The 20,385-nt window shown below is 34.2% G+C and overlaps 1 protein-coding gene and 1 long non-coding RNA gene across 12 annotated transcripts in view; one reads left to right on the top strand and one right to left on the bottom strand.

Annotated features, from left to right (window-relative positions):
- The window catches only part of LOC138919095 (elongation factor G 1-like), a 103,914-nt gene that overhangs the window by 23,668 nt on the left and 59,861 nt on the right, over window positions 1–20,385 (top strand). For 5 of the 11 annotated variants that reach the window (XM_070243153.1, XM_070243152.1, XM_070243150.1 and 2 more), the window contains one exon: window positions 408–1,775. The exons of 3 other annotated variants lie outside the window; for them this stretch is intronic. The gene's annotated coding sequence lies outside the window, so the exon portion shown is untranslated. Of the gene's footprint in view, window positions 1–407; window positions 1,776–18,095; window positions 18,993–20,385 lie in introns of those variants that run through there. 3 more of the 11 variants (XM_070243147.1, XM_070243143.1, XM_070243139.1) reach the window with 3 other exon arrangements.
- Window positions 3,266–8,319, bottom strand: LOC138919096 (uncharacterized). The gene is made up of 2 exons (XR_011429002.1): window positions 5,314–8,319; window positions 3,266–3,674 (listed from the first exon to the last, which is right to left on the bottom strand). It is a non-coding gene; the product is annotated as an uncharacterized lncRNA (long non-coding RNA).

The following is a 20,385-nucleotide window of genomic DNA, read 5'->3' as shown; positions in this document are numbered from 1 at the left end:
GTGTATATAGATGAATAGCGTAAGCTGACACATTGAAGACATTGATAGATCTCTATCTTTCTAAGTCAGGATATGCATTTAATTTTTAAAAATCTGCATTATATTATTACTTTACTGAAGCTGTAATTTCAGTGAGAAGTACATTAAATAACCTCAAACAATATATTTCATTATGCTGAATTAGCTTCTTTTCTACCTATTTTGACTTTTTCAGCTTGACCTTAAACTACAGAGAGTAACTACAAATTTAAGAACATAAATAGAATACTACAATGATAACAATTATCAGGTCTATTAAGGAGAATTATAATAAACAACAAGCATATTTTGTGTTATTTATATGCGTCAATGAGTCAGATAAAATACCCTCAAAAAACCTGTCAGCTATTATTCTTATCAATTTATAGATCAGATGCCATAGTTGGATGACGGATAAGCGATCTGTTGACCTTCTCAGGGCTGGACAACGAGCTGGAAGTTGAATGCACTTCGGTCAAATTCCAGACCCAAGTTCTTTGCAGCATGCTGTTCTCTTAATAATGCAATCTTTTAGTTCTCAATCATTTGTTTCATGTTTCTGTATAAACAATGTATGATAAAATTAATCACTCTTTCGGAGAAATGAGGGCTGGTGGAGAATAAAACATTTAATACACCTTAGAACGAAAGTTCTTTATTCACGTCTTCTCTTCTTATCCTTCCTAAGAATTATAAATGTTGAAATGAATATTTATTAGTGTAAATTATTTGTGAGAATTTTTGAGAATGTGTTTTAAACTTGCTTTTTCGTCTAAAACCAAAGACAAAAATACATTGCTACCTTCTATAACCTGTCAGCAACTCGAAGTTTATTATCATTTATAACTGAGTATTTAATGTTACATGCATTGTAGAGCTTAGGTAGAAATCTATGTTTTAACACAAATTTGAAAATGTAACTCTAAAAGTCAAATCCTGGTTCAATTAAATAATTTAAAATATTAATTTGGGATATACTATATAGATCTGTGTTTTAGGTATAAATCAGGAGTAACAACAATGATTAAATATGAAAGCATACTAATTTCTGAAATCACGCATAGGCAATAAATAGTGCAATAAAATATTTAAATATCTAAAAATGAGAAAATTTAAGGTAGAATCCGTATCTCTAGAATCAGTATCTTGAACTCCCTAATCTCATCATATTTTGTTTCTCCACTGAGCAGCATGACCCTCATGGCCTGATTAGGGTTGCAGGCATTTACGTTTGATACACTAGAGGGCGGGGATTCTGTTTTGTTTATATTTCCTTGGGCATCACTCCAGCAGGAGTCTTGCTCAAAATTGCTACCAAGCAAGAATCTGACATGTGGAATATCAGTCTCATTCCAGCTTTGAGAGTGAACATTCAAGGAGGTTTCTTATACGCCTTTGTATTCGGTAGCCAACTGTTCTTGGGTTCTGGTGTGGAGTCAAATATTCTTAGATTCTAATGTTTAAATGATACCAAGAGTTTTCTTCTCAATCTGAGAAACCAAGAAACTGTGGCCTTCCAATGTCAAAGTGTTTTGCTGGGTCAAATACCTTAAAATCTGTACAAACCAGTTAATTGAGCACAGCTCAAGAATACTTATGATTTTCTATCTACAGAGGCATTGCTACTTTGATATATGTTCTCAAATAAAAATGCCTCATGTGGCAGCTCAGTGTGTTATTTTTATACTTGTGTTTCTAATGTTTTGAATTTTTTAAATGTCTCTATGTGTGGTGTCTAAAATAAAACTTTACTTGAATTGCTGTGTAAAAATCTAGATCGCACTTGTCAAAATGGTCAAGAAGTGTGTTCCTCGATTTAAAAAAAGCTTATACATTATATTTATTTTTCAAGAACATTTCAAATCTCCACTTGATCATGCCTTATATGGACTTATGTTTTCTCCTCACTATTTTTCTTAAATTTTTGTACATTTGATTTATGTGGTTTTAAGATAATTTACTTTGAATTTTAATTTTTACTCAAATTCTAGAATATGGGTACCATAGGATCTCATATTTGTAAATCCAAGCAAACACCATGTGTCAAGATATCCTAATTTGAACAGAACACTTTGTTTTTAATTGTACAAGTTGTTTTTCTTAAGTAATGAATAGAGAAAACTTGACGTGGCAGATGGTGGGTGGGTGGACCCCCTGTAGGCACAAACTATCCTGGAAAACTAGAAGCCCTGGAGAAGGATTCTGGATAAATTGGCAATTGAGAGGATGATCTGTCGACAAAGAGGTTGGTGTGAAATCAGGAATTTGAATCCAATCTTGATGGAACTCAAATACTGTTTCTTAGAATTGGGTTACTGTTTTAAGCATGATGATTGAACACTTACTTTGTTATATGCTGTGTTTTCATGATTAATAGCTTTGGAGATAGTTATCCATCATCCATACTTCTTGCATTCACTTGTTAACTAGAGAAGCTTTGCAAAAGACAGTGCTTGTAAATATATTTATTTGGTGTAAAGAAGTGTTTTCAGTGTTTTATATGTTTAAATATGTTAGGGAAATGGAGAGTTGCTAAAGTACATACAGACAGAAGAAATATGAATACATAGACACATACATATATATGTATATGCAAAAGTTTAAGGTAAAATAATCCAGATATGACAGTAAAATTTTGGTCTTAATAAGATTAATCAGGTGTCATATTTTTAATCTTGATACTTTCTCAGTATTTTACAATATAGGAAGAAACAGTGTTACCTATATCATATATGGCATGTATGTATATTAAATGAGACAATGTATGTAAAGGTCTTCAGTCAGTGGCTTTCATATTATACATACTCAGCAAGTGGTGCTCATCATTATTAATAAGAAGACTGAAAGGCTAAAATAAATGTTTTAATTAGTTTTATCTGGCTACACAGCTGAATATGAATTTAAAATATTTTAATGTTCACTCTGAACATTTATATTTATATTGTGTTACCATAACACAAAATAACTCAGCAAATTTTAAAATATTAAAACTTCTTCACCCTTACTAGGAACAAAAATGTCTGATGATTTAGACTATTGGCTCTGGAAACATGATCTTGGATCAGATTCCTGATTTGTCACCTAAGAAACTCATCATATTGAACATATTATTTAATCTTTTCAGGTCTCAGATTCTTCATCTGTAAAATTAAGATGACACCAGTGACTACATTATAGAGTTGTTATGAGGATTATACGTATAAATATACATAAACCATAGTCTGAAAAAGATTCATCATGCAATAAATGTTAGTTACAATTTTAATTAATGTTATGTTTTAACACTTTACTAAGAGATAAATGAAATTTTCTTAGTCATTTTCCGTATTATATAAGATGATCTGAATATTCAACATTTGGAGGGCATGTTTACACATGAATTCACTGAAAATTTGATTATTTGGCATTTAGAAAACTTGCCCTGAGAGATTTTGGTCATCAATTTAACGAGAGTAATTAAAACCAACAGAAATAAGGGGCCAGTGCAGTGTCGTGCTGGTTGAGTTCACATGCTCCACTTCCGCAGCCTGGTGTTTGCAGGTTTGGATCCTGGGTGGGAACCTACGCACTGCTCCTCAAGCCATGCTGTGATGGCATCCCACATACAAAATAGAAGAAGATTGGCATAGACGTTAGCTCAGGACCAGGCTTTCTCACTAAAAAAAGAAAACCAAAATAACACCAACAGAAATAAAAAACTGAAATTCACCAAAAGTTCTTTTATAAGAGTGTTTGAGTAGAAGAAGTCCATAGTTGCTAAGTCATTTTGTAAAAAGAAAAGAATAAAGAAAACAATGATTTCAAATATGAGCTATAAAGCAAATGCCATAAAGTGTAAAGATATTCATTGAGAGTATGATCTAAGTGCTTCTAATATAGGAACACAAGAGACCGCATTCCTGGAAAAACCAGAAGAGATGCATTTATCGAAAAGTGTTTAATATTTCTTCAAGAGAATGCAAGGAAGCCAGTAATTCTAAGACAATAAAACAACCATGTGTAGTAATCTGTTGAATATCTATTAGTTATGTCCAATTTCTGTATCCTGATAATGTAGACATAATCTCAGCTGTGGTTTTTAAAAGTAAGATAGATCAAGTGGCATCATATATCAAGACTTCAAATGAGAAAAAAAAAATCACAAAGAATAGAATTACTGAGGGAGGGATGTAGCTAATTGAAGATGATTGCTTCAAAATGAAAAAGAAGTAAACAAACAAAATTAAACTACTTTATTTTTGGGAAATGGGCCCAATGCATTGCCTCTTTAAATTCTTACAGCAATTCTTAAGATAGGTAGTACAATTCTCATTCATGTGTGATAAGACTTGACATATAAAAAGTTCAAATAATTCATCAAAGGTCACACAAAAAATCACTGTCAAGACACAATTGCTACCAAACTCTGTGTGTTTGCTGTTACCCACATAAGCAGAAACTGCTACTACTAGGGGAAATATTTGGATATGATGGCACAGCCCAAGGAAAGACCCGATGAGTTCCCTTAGTATCTGTCAGTAATCCTCCACTAGTCACTGCAATAGTACATCTTAAAAGCCAACAGCATATTTATTCCTATTTTACATTAATTATTTTCTTCCTCACTACTAAAAGAACATATTTCCTTATTATTTGGAACATAACGGAAAAGAGTTTTTGATGTTTAAGTAAAAGTATTATTGGAGAAAGAAAATAAAAGATACATATCCAATGATTTACACCACTTATTGAATTCCTAGCATGTGTCTGGCAACTTAGATACATGAACCAGAAGCTACAACCACCTGATCAGACCAGTGTCTATTTTATAGACTAGTAAATGGAAGTTTAGTAAATCTAGATATTCCCTGAAAACATGCAAAATGAAGGAGGCAGATTTAAGTGTCAAACACAGATGTTTGATTTTATAGTCTGTGAACTTTTAAATGAATCTTACCCATGATAAATTTAGTTTCTCCAAAGTAGCACATTATAATAAAGTATTTCTCTCTGAAGAAGAATCATACCAGTACAATCCCTGTACTTTCAATCTCAAGTAGTGGTTAATGTGGTTAGAAGAAGAAATTACCATAGTACATGTCATTGTATCAAAAGTGGAAATAGTTCCATAGGATTAGTTTAGCATGAATAACCCAACAAAAATGATTGTGTGAGTGAGAGAGGAGGTAAGGAAAGAAGAATGACTATGAGGGTAATGAAAACAAATTTCATATATTCACTGCATTTGAATTAGAGAATCTGGGACATAGGAGAAGTCGAATATGAATTTGTAGTCAATGTAAAATTGCTACTTACCTGAAGCATGAAACTTCATCACCCTCATCTTAGCTCCTAGAAATCCAGAGTTATTAATGATTAGGAAATTATCTTTCCCTGAATTTCAGCCAAAACATTTAACTCAATAACCCACAACGTTGGTTAAGTGCCGTGTAAAGAAATGTTTCCCTTTACGGGAACCATCAAAGTGAAGGAATGGTCCTTTACTTTGCTTTATTGCCCACAGTGGTTGCCAATTAATTTTATTATAACACTCATAAGTTTTAGCGCTTTCCTATAAGATCCTCTTCAGATTTTACCCTCTTGGTTTTGCGCTTTTCACTGTACTTAAATTTAATTTCCCTATTTGTATGAATACTTCAATTTCCTCCCCCCTCCTTTTTTTTTTGAGGAAGACTGGCCCTGAGCTAACCTCTGTGTCCATCTTCCTCTACTTTATAAGTGGGATGCCTGCTACAGCATGGCTTGATAAGCAGGGTGTAGGTCGACACCAGGGATCTGAACCAGTGAACCTGGGGCCGCCAAAGCAACGCACAGGAACTTAACCACTACACCAGTGGGCTGAGCCCTCAATTTTCTTTTAATAAAATATATACTTGGTTTTAAAACAACATTGTTGATTTATTTTTCCATCAACCAAAGTTAAAGATAGCATTTTGCATTTAAAATTTATTTTAATTTTGAATTCTTTTAAATATATAGTACAGTACGGAATTTGATAGAAATTAATATAACATGACCCAATGAACCCTAAGTTAAATTAAAAATATTGAAATATTATATATATTTTAGATATGAGGAAATTTACAGTTATATCTAAAGCCACATGAAATTTATTATTTTTCAAGTCCCAGATCCAAGATGATAAATGACAAGGCTAGATCATGTCAGACCTTGCAAACAGTTTAAAAAATACTTAGTTTTAAATGAAAATTTGATGCTAAATCATTAGACAGTTTTGTGCAGAGCAGTAGTATGACCTGACACATTTCAGTGGAACCAATCTACTATTATATTTAGAAAAGACAAAGGTGAGGAAGAAGATTGACCAAATAGGGGGCTATTGTAATTATTTTAGGGAGAAATAATGGGATTGAAACAGAATGGTAATTGTGGAAGTGAGTAATCAAAGTAATTGAGGAGTAATCAAACTGAATATGGAAATTGTCTTATTGATTTATCTGATTGATGGATTCTGTGACGTTGCAGTAAGAGGGTAAGGAGACAAGGCAAGCATAGTTCTGCTTTCCTGTTTTGTTTTGTTTTGTCTACTTTGGTCCTCTGAATCTGGAAGGGTGGTGTTAGGTGTTACCATGAACTGTGACAGGGAAAATTATGATTAGATCAGCTTATGAAGAAAGGCTTAAGAAAGCATTAAGGTGTTTTAGGATATTTTTCTTTGTCTTTTGGGGTCTTCAATTTACATAAAACATTTCTACGTAAGGATTTGTTCTTATTTCCTGTCCTAGTCTATGTGTTAAGCGAAATCTGTAGGGGAGGGCAAATGTGAAAATGCATCACAGATGTGAATGAAAATGAAGGGTATTGAACCCTGTAGCATTCATTGTTAGAATGCATATGTTACAAATATGCAAATCGTATATGTATTAAACTCTTTCTATTTTTCCTAATAGATTTCTTTAAGAAAGAATATCAAATTGGTGAGGTCCCTAAAGCATTTTTCAAACATGTCTTATATTCAGATTATTTTGTGATTATTTGGTTCCGAAGAACTAAAACTCATTCAGAAATAATGCCTCAAGAAGGAAAGTATAAGTGCTATTCCAAAAATGTGTCTGCAGAAAACTTTACCGCTAGATGAGTGCAGCTGATGTTTCCTCCATTTCTCTCCTCTGGGTCTTCCTACACACTGTTTTACTTACCACCCCAAGCAACTGAATTCCAGGCATCTTCCCCTATGTGGAAATACCTGTTATGACAGCCCAATATAGGATGTTAGGCTGTGAGTGTGCATCAACTTTTGAGCTTGGATCTTTGCAGACAAAATTCACATTTGGGAAGTGAAAGCTAATTAGTTCAGAGTGGCCGAGTTAGCACTCTACAGTGGTGAAGGCGATAGTGTGATGGAGTACTTCAGGAAGGCAGTGTTTTTGCTAAGAAGGAACTGTAAGTGAGGAGCAAGTTATTACTATCTCTAGTGTAAAATATAAGCAATATAACTTTACCATAAAAAATAAGCAGAAAAATAATGTATTGATTATCATAAAAATATCCTGTTTTTAATGCAACTTTCAGAGGTAGTATTGGTTATTAATTGTCATTGTTTACCCTTTTGCTTTATTTCTTAATAAATTCCCAGAGACGTAACTCAGGTTAGTTCTTAACAATGACGTAAAAAATACCGTTCTGGAGACATGAATATTAGAATTGGTGCCACAAAAAGGTTCATTTTTCAGTTTGCTGAGAAATGGGAGCTGAATTTCTTCAACTGTTTTTAAGTTACATCAACTGTGAAATAATTATGTTTCTCCAGCTCCTATAGGAGTTTTTGCTGTGCAATAATTTGAAGTGCAGAAGGTCTAAAATTGCAGATATCTCATGCACTTATTCCTCTCTAAGCTGCTGTGCAAATTTAGAGCAAAAAGCTATAGTGATGTTTTCAAACACTGATTTTCACACATATATTCATAACCAAATCCAGTCTATAAGCAGTACATGAGTACTCACAAAATGCTAACACGAAAATTTATGAGAATGGCTAACAATCTCCTTCCTATCTTAGTGTAACAAATATTCAATTAAAGTTATTATTCTTTAAATATTAATACTACAAAAATTATGATAAAATTTGAATATATAACAATATTAGCTTTCATTACTATTTCTTGGAATTCCATTAGGCAATTAATAGCAAATTGTTAATATATTATGCCTCTAATTTTCCCAGAATCATAAACTGAATTTTGCTTTGAAAAGGCACAATGTTGATATATAGCTTAGTATTTACGTTAATATCTTTCTTATCACAATTTTCCATTTATTTAAATTGTATTTGCATAAAATATATCACATTAATTAATGTGACCTTTATAATCATAGATATTACCCAGAGAACATTCCTTCTCACACTTACACTCTGCTGGCATCTTCAGAGTCTCTTTCGTTATTGGATCTTTCTGCATTCCATTGTTTGCTGTTCTCAACTATAATACAACCAAGTAAAAATGTAAAATTATTTAATCTAGCTGACAATTCTATATCTCAAACATTCCTATTCTTTAGTTAACAAATCTCTTGAATCTGGTTTCCTTAACTTCTGATAATCTGGGTTCAGTACCCTTCTAGATACATATTACCTCATTCAGATTCAGGTTTAATTCCTGATTCAGCTTCAAGAAACATCTATTAAGCACTTACATTAAGCTTTAAAGTATATAATATTATCTTTAATTCTTATATGAGGGTTTATTATTCATGTACCTATTAAACAGGAGAGTAAGTATCTTCAGAAATTTGAAAGCATTTGGCCTAAGCAGAGCTATATATTTGATTTAGGTTTTGCTGTGTATTAGTCAGAGTCTAATCATGACAGAGAGTCACACAAAATTTGAGAAGGGAAAGTTTAATACAAAGAATGATTCTCCACAAGAACAGATTAAAGTGGTAGGGAATTGGCTGGTAAGATGTAAAGAGAACTGTAAAGTTACAGAAAGAGCAGGTATAAGAAGCAATCACTACACCTACAGCCAAGACTGAGCACCCAGGGAAGAGACGCCCTGGACTGAATCGGACCTCGTTGGAGAATTCTATTTTTCACACTGGCTACCACGCTTTCCTTACTTAGATATTTCAGATAAGATTTGTAGTTTTCTTTGTGGCCATCTTTTCTTCTCCATACTTATTGCCAAAACTTTTGTGTAGTTTTGATCATTTTAAAGCTCTACTATTTCTGCGGACTCCAAATAGTTATTTATTACCCACTGGATTCAATTGAAATTATTGTGTGTTTTTTGTAGTGGAAAGAATATGGACAACTAAAGATAAGGAGATCCCTTTTATGAGTCTTAGTACTGTCACTTGCATATCACGTTACTCTAAATAAATAATTTTCCCTTCCAGATTTTAGTTTCTTCCTCTCAAATTGAGTGAGGAAGATTCAGAATGTATGGCACTTCTAATTTCTACGTAGAAAGGTAAAGAATCAGTAGATAAAGATAAAGATATTGTTACTGCTCTTCAATATTTCTAATTCTCTTTCCCACCTGGGCACGTCAGAGGACTGAAGCTTCTAGTCACCTTGACGTGTGACATAGCCAGATGACTTCATTGACTAATGAACTGTGATCTGAAGTATGAATGCCATTTCTAGATGAAAGCAGTTAAGATATCTTGCCATGCCACTGTGATCTTATGAGTTCATTACATGGATTCATACAGTGGTGCCCCAGATCAAAGCAACCTAAAATAATATGCCCACATAGGGGATAGCATCTATGGCGGGTTGCCCTAACCACAGTGGACATTTCGTAAATGAGAAATGAGTGGATATTATGTATTTTAAGCAACTAGCTTGTTTGATATCACAGCATAACTTATAAAAGATTTTACAAAATCAATGTAGCTAGACAAGAACCCAGAAGGATAGTTATATAGGCAGATAGAACAATAGAAGGTAACACTTATTCAGCACATATGATTATGCCTGGTACCACTCTAAGAGTTGTACCTAAATTGTCTATTTACCCCATCCATTTAAAAAGGTAAATTTATGATTCCTGTCTTATGCTGCTGATAACAAGAAGGTTTAAGTAATTTCCCCAAGTTCACAGATTACAAAATGAATTGACAGGACCCATATTCTGAAAACACAGTTCTTGCTCTTAGCCACTGATGAGTAGATAGCTAAATAGAACATTTCAAATAACATATTTGAGTGGTACCGAAAAGGAATTTCTGTTTAAGAGGAAAGTTTCTCACTTGTAACATGGCTTGGGTTTGGCCAAAAGTAAATCATCAATATATCGTATTTTTCAATTCCAAGTAACTCGTCTATTACATGTTAAAACCACTATGTGAGAAGATATAATAATTTCTTGAAAGTTAAGTAATAACTTAGTAAAATAAATACATATTGAATAATGTTCTTGATTGATTGAATGATGTTTCAATCTGTCTTCCAACAATTGTCTCTTAACACTCATTAAAACACTTGCAGCTGACAAAGCCTTAGGGAATTTAGCCAAATCTACTAACCTGAAATAACAATCCAAGAACACTTCAAGTGAAAGTCAAATCTGGGTGAAAAATATGATATTTATTATTGACTACTTTGCAAATTAACAATTATTTTAAAATTAAAACAAAATTTGGTTTTGGCCTAGAAAATGTAAATCTTTTTAAGCATTTACAGTGAAGTACAATATACTGTCACCTTAACAGAAATTGTGCTACTTGAATTCAGTGGTAACATTATATCAGAACTCATAGTGGAATAATCTTCTACTAAGGTAAATAGAAAAACAAGAAACAATGCTTTCAGACAAGTTATCTTCTTATGTTTCAACATAAGGGGATAAGAAGCCCAATGAAAAGATTAAAAAAAGAAAAGAGAAGAGAAGAAAGATAACTTTGGTAAATTTCACTGCAGGTACTAAAGCTATTTTGAAATATTGTGCATAAGTCATGTAAAGGAAATTTGGCAATGTATCGATGTTTGTCATCTCCATGAAATCAAATGCAGAAATTAAAGTTTATTCTAGGGCATCAAAATGACGGCAATGACAGATGCAATAGAATGATAAAGATGTAACCAATAATTAATGAAGACACTGTTAACAGTGTAAAGAAGGCATATGATGACATAGTCTTTGTTGTAAGTTCTAACTTATAATCAGTTGTATTGTCTACAGGAATCACATACAAAGCTGGGAGTGCTCAGAAGTCACAGTCTTTTGAAGAGTTGATAGCTTAGATAAGTTATACTCTGGATTAGATTTGGTCCGATGCAAAGGGATGTCTCATCACTGAATCCACTTCTGCAGCCTTTGCTTCCCTGATTAGCAGAACAGCTGTTTTCACGCGCACAGGCAGACACACACATGTACACACACACACACACAAAGATAGGCTTCTGAAATGACTTGATAGAAAACCTAGAAATCTTTCAAATAATCTAAATATACACAAGTAGTCATCATGAGAAACACTTTATTGGCTTCTAAATTTACTTCCTTATATTAACGTGAGGCAGATTAGCGTAAGAATTTAATCAAGTGGAAATCTACCTCATAAAGCATAATCTGTAAACAGGAATATTGATTAAGAAAAGGTTATCTTATTTCTAGATAGAATCAAATTAAAAGTACAGAGGGACCAAAGTCAATTGAAAATTTTCATGTTTTCCAATGGAATACCTTTGAATATTTGGGAATCGTGAAGATGTTTTTATCAGGGAAAATTACGAACATGAGTATTTGAGATTTCTCATCACCGTCTTATGTAAAAACTATGGAGCAAACATGAAGACAAAGTAGAACAGAAGATAAATGAAAATACAGACAGGCAAGGGGACTTCATGGGTAAATTCAATTATCTTTGTTAAAAATAGACTATTTAGCACGTACGTTTTCTTCCTCTTCTCAAAAAGGTACTTGGAAATAATTTTCAAAAAATTTGAGCATCCCTGGGACATAAGAGAGGTTGTCTCAATACAGCGGAATTTTGAGGAATTTCTGGGAGATATGAAGCAGATGGGAACAGATGGAGGGCAAAGCTGATCAGTGCAGAATAGCCTTTGATTCAAAGCAGGCAAAAGGGGAAAACCTGGAGGAATAAGTGAGCAGATTTTCTAAACTGAGCCCTGAAAACAATCAAAGCTCAGAACAGAAGGGACTGGAAACAAGGCAAGCTGGGTAATAAGGTAGAAAGTGAAGGGATTCAGATTCTGAGCTAGTCATTCCCACACAAGTTGACTTGTACAATCCGAGTTGCCAGGGACTATTAAAAATGAACTGAGGGATATGGCACTGAAATCTGTCAATGTTGGCAACAGAGACAAAGAGAAGAAGGGATTTACCACAGCAAGCATTTGGGTGCCATTAATAAAACTTGGAAGACAAAAATGATTTAACATATTTGGAAAACATCCTGAATGATGTGGTATTTCCTTTCTTATTGAATCCCAAGAACTACGACTCTAAGTGGACTCAAACAACCCTAACACCTCAGAGTTTGGAAGATTGCGCTGCCTGGGGAATAGACGAGGAGATGAAGTACAGGACTTTTAAGGTTTCCTCCAGGGACCAACACACTGAATAGTTAACCACAGGCTATGCACTCAGGCTTCATTTGGTGTGAAAAGCAACTTAAAAGGGATCATGCCATTTAAGGGAATTCGTAGGCAATCTCCTGATTGAAGAAGTTTACCATCTATTGGAAGACTTCTAAACAGACCCAAACTCTCATGTCAAACACCTCACTCAACCAACACGCACATAAAACTTCCACTAGACAAAGCCCCTGACAATTCATTAATGTGGGATTGGATTACCAGGAGGGATGTGGAAGTGATCTTTGTCACAAATTTGTGCTTGGGTGGATGATGAAGTAGGAAGAACATCTATTTATTCATTTTAGTTTTTTGAAAAGTTAATGAGCTTTTAAAAAGGACATGTAAAAGCTTTACACATCGTATAACCCCAGTAATATTTATTAACTTCTTTTTCACTAAGTCATAGAAGGCAGCCTGATAATAATTTAGGCCTGCATAACTGAAGAGACGCTAAGGTTGATCAGTCATATGAGAAGAAAGCACTTGCTTTGGAAGATAAGTATTGGGACACAGACCAATAGGGGTGGGATTGCCTTATTGAACATTCTGTTCATTTTGATGATATCCTTTAGAATTAGTGTGCCATTTTTGTTCTCTTGGAGCAAACACATTTGACAGAAACACAAAATAATGTCAGAATGTGTGGTCCAGGATGTGGAATTAACCTTCTAACTGATAACCTTCTAATTGATAGCTCCAATTGTCCCAGAGAAAAATGCCAAGAAAATGAGAGGATCCTGCCTTAGGGACAAGAGGGTGACATCAGCACACTAGATGTTTACTGCAACAGATTTGCTCACTTTGTCACCAGTAATTAATGGGTTTAGTAATAGTTATTCATTGCCTTATATTAAGCATGTTCTATTTATTTTCCTGTGAAAGGATTTAGGGAGATAGAAATAAGATTTCTTCTCGATTTTTTTTCAGCGTACACAGGGACCAACTGAAATAGAAAATGTATTCCTCAGAATACTGAGCAATGAGATGATTCATGAAGGATGCTGAACAATCCATCATTCTACGTCAATCTAGACATTCTTTTCCTAAAAATGACAGATTTGAAAAAATAATAATCAGACATACGAGGAGAAACAGAAAATTTTCAAAATAGATGTAAAATGAGTGGATTCATTAGGACAACCAGCTATTGATAAAAAAGCTGAATGCAGAAAACAGATAGGACTTTGCAATAAAAACAACTTTAAGCACTTTTTTCAGGAAGGAATCAATAAATAAGCTTGGCAAGAAAGAGTATTTTGGGAAACAAAAGGTATGGTGGTAAAAATAATGGGGAAAAAGTCAACAGAGAAACTGAGTGGATAATATGGAATACTGTCTGTGATTTGGAAGATAAATATTAGATATTCCACTGGAATGCAGAGCAAACACACAAAGAAGAGATTAAAATACTGAGGGCTAAGACATGACACACGGGATCTAGAACATCCAAATCCGTAGAATAATACTTCCAGGAGCACAAAATTGGGTGGATAGGGAGGTATAAAAAAATCAAACTAATGGTGAAAACTGAAATAAAGAAATGGTTAATCGTTAATACCAAAAAGGCCACTGAATAATGGACAGTATTGAAAAGAAAACAAAACAAAATATTGCTCAGTGAAAGTCACATATTCTAAGGATAAATAGGAAGCCTGTGAGTTACCTAATTCAGGGAGATGGTTACAGAGGAAAGAGAATCAGGTTAGTGTTAGAAAGCTCCTCCAGAACATTGAGCTCTAGAAGACCATGGGAAAAAAATCACAAGGTCTTTAATGGAAAAGTATTGTGACATTTAGATTCCACATTGGAGCAAATGGGGCAGAGTGTAGAAGAGATCTTTTCAGATAGGCAAAGATCAAAATATATATGATCTATAATTACAGTTTTGTCTTTGTTTTGCGTTGTAACTGTTATTCTGGTAGAACTTTGGAATGATGCTCAAATCCCATTTGGCTTTTGTTAGTAGGCCTCCTAAGCAGGGGATGACAAAGCTCTTTTCAAGCAACTTTGTGTATTTTTCTCCATCACCAGTGGCCTCACCTTCTGTGTGACCCTTCCTTTACAGTCTGATCCCTGCCCACTCTGGAATTTGGTATCCAGAACTACGCCCAGGGGCTGAGCAGCTTTCTCAGCCCGCTTTGTGCATGTTGATGAGTGCAGGCACTAGAGTCTTTTATTGTCATTTAGTACAGGCCAGTGATGCTTATGACAGTACAAACAACCTTAACTCAATTAGCTTCTTATCTGTTTGAATTCAGTGAACTCCATGTGCTACATAGCTGTGAGTATAAGACCGTAATACACAGTTCATTTCCTGCATAATGTCTCGTATCTGCTTTATTACTATTAATTATTATTATTATTATTTTGCTTTCTGACCCCAGACCCCGCCCCCTCTCTTTCTCCCTCTTCATCTCATGTGGTTAATGTGAGTTTACTAGGCTTTGGTAGGAGAGTTGTACCTTTGGCCTCTTTTCCATGAGCTATTTTTGTCTAATTGATGCGATTTAATATTACCACTTTAATTCGTTCATACAATTTAGTAAGGAATTCTTTGATTTGATCATTCACACAATTCTAAATTTTCATTGGCCTCTGTAGGTCTCCTTAGTTTGTTTTTGCTTCTTCGAGAGTTGAGAACAATTTGTGTTTTCCAACCCTGCAAGTCTCTGCATTTCTAGCCTCTCTCTGTTCTTTTTCCATTCTTCTTCAAATTTGCTATATATTTTATCTTGGTGGCATCGCTTTTTTTAAAATAGTACTCTGTTGAAACCATTGGTCACTCATCTATCCATACTGAGATTATGTTTCCTAACATCTTCTATAAATAAAAGTTCAGTAGAACATTAGCACATTCCACCTGATCACAAGGACAGTTGTACCAACTGTTCTGTCGCTGTATAATGTTTATCATTCTCCTTCTAGACTTCAGTACTAATTTCATCCAACCCTTTAAATCAACGGACTCTTTAACCATTGGTGTGTTTCTGTGTTTTGCTTTTGTCACAGTAGCACCTACTTCAAGCATCATTTTTACAAATCAGTCTGCTGCAGTAACAAATAAACCTAAACCTTCATGACATCATATAGCCAATATTGTATTCTTAGTCATACTTCCTGTCATGCAGGCTCTGCTCATCTTAGATAACTAGGTAGCAGCAGAGTTTCCACTTTGACACATGCACCCGTATTCTCCAAGGAAGGAAAAGGGAATTTGGTGAGACATATGCTGGCCCTCAAAACTTCTGAGAGAGAAATATCGCTTATGCTCTCTTTTCATTGATCTGGTGAAGTCTCATGATCTGACCGACACTGTTGAAAGGTAATAGAGAAGTACGATTCTAGTACATGGTAGGCACTATGCTAGCATTTGGGTCTAAGGGAGCAAATCAAACAGAAAAAGTTCTTATTTTTTGCAGGGACAATCAATCTTCCTCATTGTTTTCCCTCCCCAAAGTCTCCCAGTTCATGGTGTACATCCTCGTTGTAAGTTCTTCTATTTCTTCAATGTGTGCTGCCACCACAGCATGACAACTGACAGGCGGGTGGTGTGGCTCCACGACCCAGAAATGAACCCGGGTGGCCAAAGTGCTGAGAGCGCCAAACTTTATCCATTAGGCCCTCAAGGCTGCCCCAGAAAAAATTCTTAACATATTTGAAATTTTATCTTTCCTTTAAATGAAGTAAATTGGGTTTGCTTTTGATTCTTAATGGGATAATTTTAGAAATTTTTAAGAAAATTTCTGCTTTGCTTCCTTTATTTAAAACTTTTATCTTTTAAAAAAATTTCTCCTAGGTTTAATAAGTCATAGAGAATTCAGTTGCTCATTTGCCTAATTTTTAAAAGTGTATTATCTAACAAGTTATCACAATTTTAACAGCGAAAAACAGCAAACATTTATTATCTCACATTTATTAGCTCAAACTTTCTGGGGATCAGGAGTCTGGGGTCCTCAGTCAGAGTCTTAAAAGGCTGGAATCAGGTGCAGGTTGAGCTGTGGTATCATCAGAGGCTTGAAAGGGAAAAAAAATCTGCTTCCAAGCTCCCTCAAGCTGTCGGTGGAATTGATCTCCTTGCTACCATGGAACTGAGGGGTCTGTTTTTTGCTAGCTTTCACTGGCCGCTGCTGTCAGCTCCTAGAGGCCACCAGCAGTTCCACGTCTCATGGCCCTTTCTGCAGGCCCTCTCAGAACATGGTGGTGGAATTCTTTAGAGCCAACAAGGGAGACTCTCTTCTCAGAGGGTCCAGTTCCTCTTCTAACGTTTTTCGATTAAGTCAGACTCAACTAGGATATTTTGATTAACATAAAATCAATTCATTTGGGATCTTAATTACATCTTCTAAGCAATGTCATCTTTCCCATATTCTGTTGACCAGAAGAAAGTCACAGATCCTGTCCACTCTCAAGGGGAGGGGATTATTCAGATGGTGAATACCAGGAAGTGAGGGTCATGGGTAGTCAAGGTAGAGTGTGTTCACTACAGGAAGATTGCTGTTGTATTCCTCATGTCCAACTATATAATCTAATTTGGTCACATTCCTGAAATAATGTTATCTATCAAGTAGCCCTTATGTTTTCCGAATCATTTCTTATTGTCCTTTTTTAAACTGTTAAAAGTTTCCCAATAAATGTATCTTTTAATTTCTTCTATTATTTCTAAGCATTTATCTTTTATATACCACTTATTGTTTTGTGTAATAGAATTGCTTAATTTTATTATAATTCTCAATTAATGAGTTGTAATTTTGTATCAGGCGCTCTGTTAAGCACTTAAATATGTTATCTTATTAATTAATTATAATACATCCAATTTAGATATAACGGTAAACGTTTCCTACAGACACCTAGTGTGTAAGTGATAAATTACAGGGGCCAGTTTACGTCTATCTATTTAACAAGGCAATTCTTTCATGTGCTATATATTTGATCCCTTAAGTTAACAATAGCTTCAATGTCAATTAAAAGATATTTATAAAAAGTGACCTTCATTTAGTCACATAAACTAATGGTTTATTAGGATGGTTGTGTTTTGATACCTATCTTCTCTTTTGCATTCCCTATAGTAGCTTTATAAAGTAATTTTCCTTTAAATTTTCTGTGCTATTTTGAAAAATTCCGTATAAATTTATTTTGTGACCTAACTCAATCTGAATGCCTTTTTATTTCTAAAAGCAAGGTTAGATTATTTAAATTATTATTACTTCTCTTTGGTATGGTTTATGTGCCGAAATAGTTTTTATTTGTTTCAACGCTACCACTCTGTTTCCTTGACATACTTAATTTTACTATGAGAATTGTGTTTTCCCTGTTTATTTTAACCTAGATTTGAAAATTTATGTAACATTTCCAGTATTGCTACTGGTTCTGCTTATGTCACATTTATTTGGGCATATGTTTTTTAATTATAGAAGACAAAAGTTAAAGTGCATTTTTCCATAATCTATTTTATATGAATTTTAAAATCTTATGCTCTCGTGTGATCCCCTCCTTTTGTGTGTTGGCTCAGTCTAATGATTTACTTCTAACAAGAAGAATAAGACAAAAAGTAACGGGATAAGGCTGGATTACAAAAGATTGTGATTTCCATCTTGATGATGCCATTTCTGGTTCCTACTTGTTCATTCTGATGAAGCCAGCAGCCATGTGGTGAGCTGCCCCATGGAGAGGCACAGGTGGCAGGTAAATGAAGGCAGCTTCAGGCCAACAGCCGTGAGGAACTGAGAGTCTCTGTTCCAGAGCTCCTCCAGCTGGCTGAGCGGCTATGGTGCTGCTCCACTTCAGAGGCCCAGGGTTCCGCTGGTTGGGATCCTGGGCCTGGACCTACTCACTGCTCATCAAGCCATGCTATGGCGACATCCCACATCGAAGAACTGGAAGAACTTACAGCTGTGATGTACAACTATGTACTGGGGCTTTGGGGAGAGAAAAAAAAGAGGATGATTGGCAATAGGTGATAGCTCAGGGCCAGTCTTCCTCACCAAAAAAAGCATCCTTAAAAAAAATAATAAACACAGCTCCTCAGTGCAAGAGCCCATGAAGAACTGAGTCCTTCCAACAACCACAGGAGTGAACTTGGAAGTGAATGGTCCCCAGGTGAAACCCAGCAGACACTGCAGCCTTGTGAGAGACCTTGAGATGAAGAAATCAGTTTAGTCATCCTGAAATTTCCGAGTCATAGAAACAGAATAAAATAAAGGTATGTTGTCCTAACCCGTTAAATTTGGGGAAAATTTGTTAAACAGTGATAGATAAGCAATACAATTTTTTACATGATTGTTTTCCTCCAAGCATGTCAAAAATATATTATCTTGTATTAGTTGTTTCCAACAGTACGTATCTCTCAGTCTGTCTATGGAACAATCTTCAAACTGAGGTAGTTGAATAAAAAAACTAATACCGTAAACGCTTCATTGAACAAGCCTCATCTTTTTCCAAAGAAAAGGCATGTAAATAAATTCATTAAATTTAAATAATTATACATGGATTGGGGAATATTTTATTTTAATATTTTAATAAAAATTTTACATATATTCCACCTATGAAATACTTTCTAGTTTTGAGTTAAATGATAAATAAAATAACAAAAATTGATTCAGAAGCATGAAATGCTTAAAATACAAAAACAAAATTAATTTGAATTACATAATTAAATTTGATTTATTGCAAATATATGAAGAATATTTAAAAATAACACATTATTTTAGTAAGTCAAGTAGACACATATCTACTTTGAGATCCAAGGAGTACTCAATAAATAATAACAAGGAAATATTCTTTAATCTGATGTTATTAAGCCCAGTGTTTTCTTATAGAATAGAAGTGTGCATTTAAATTTTACCCTGGATTCACTCATTGACACTGGATTACTATATCAAGAATTCCCTGAGCCCTGCTTAGGTTTATTTCATGCTATAAAACACTTGGGCTGATTTCGTTTGACATTTAATTCTGTGCAAGCTCTAACAGCTCAGTAACTCACATGAAAAGTGCAATTGCAAACATCCAGGGAGTGGAATTCGCTGCGATTCATACGAACAAATATTGTAGGCCACTAACAATGTGGGAACATTGCCAAAACAATACAGCTGATGAATGCTTTTATTTTCTGTCTCCTATAAACTGCCTACTAGAAGGATTACTGGCAACACTCACATTTTTACACTCTTGGTGCATATTGTTTTGTACCCTTCAAGAACTAGTAACAGCAGAGGAGTAAGAAAGATACAACTTGGCATGAATATTACAAAGCACTGCTTGTGAAATTTTAGCGAAGACTTTATACGTGATCAGATTCAGAAGTAAAAACGATGGGAAACTATTTTTTACTTAATATAAATCCATGTAGAAAATACTATTTGACACATTTATATAAATATTTCACATATTTATTTGTCAATACATGAAATAAATACTACGTATAATATGAACACATATTTATACTTTTTGAGGTTTTCTTAAACTTAGCAATATGTATGGAGAATGTTGAATAATATATTTATTTAACGTAATCATATTCAATTACTTGATATAGAAAATTTTGCATAAATGCATACATTATGCATGTATCCATGTGTTACTTTTTAAAATCATACAGTAATACTCATGAGTTCCTTCATTTTGAATATATTATTTTTGCTTCAGAGGAGGATTTTAGAACATAACATAGAAATAAATTCTACTATCCTTTCTTCCAAAATGTTCAATATAATTAAAGTTTTAAAAAACGTCTTTCTGACAAAATATGGCTTTGGTAAATCCCCATGAGAAAATATACAATGCTCCATTTTCATATTACA

Source organism: Equus caballus, chromosome 19 (genome assembly GCF_041296265.1).
Source record: "Equus caballus isolate H_3958 breed thoroughbred chromosome 19, TB-T2T, whole genome shotgun sequence".
NCBI classification, from domain to species: Eukaryota; Metazoa; Chordata; class Mammalia; order Perissodactyla; family Equidae; genus Equus; species Equus caballus.
Note: the sequence above shows the minus strand (reverse complement) of the source record. Positions and strands in the feature narration are given on the sequence as shown.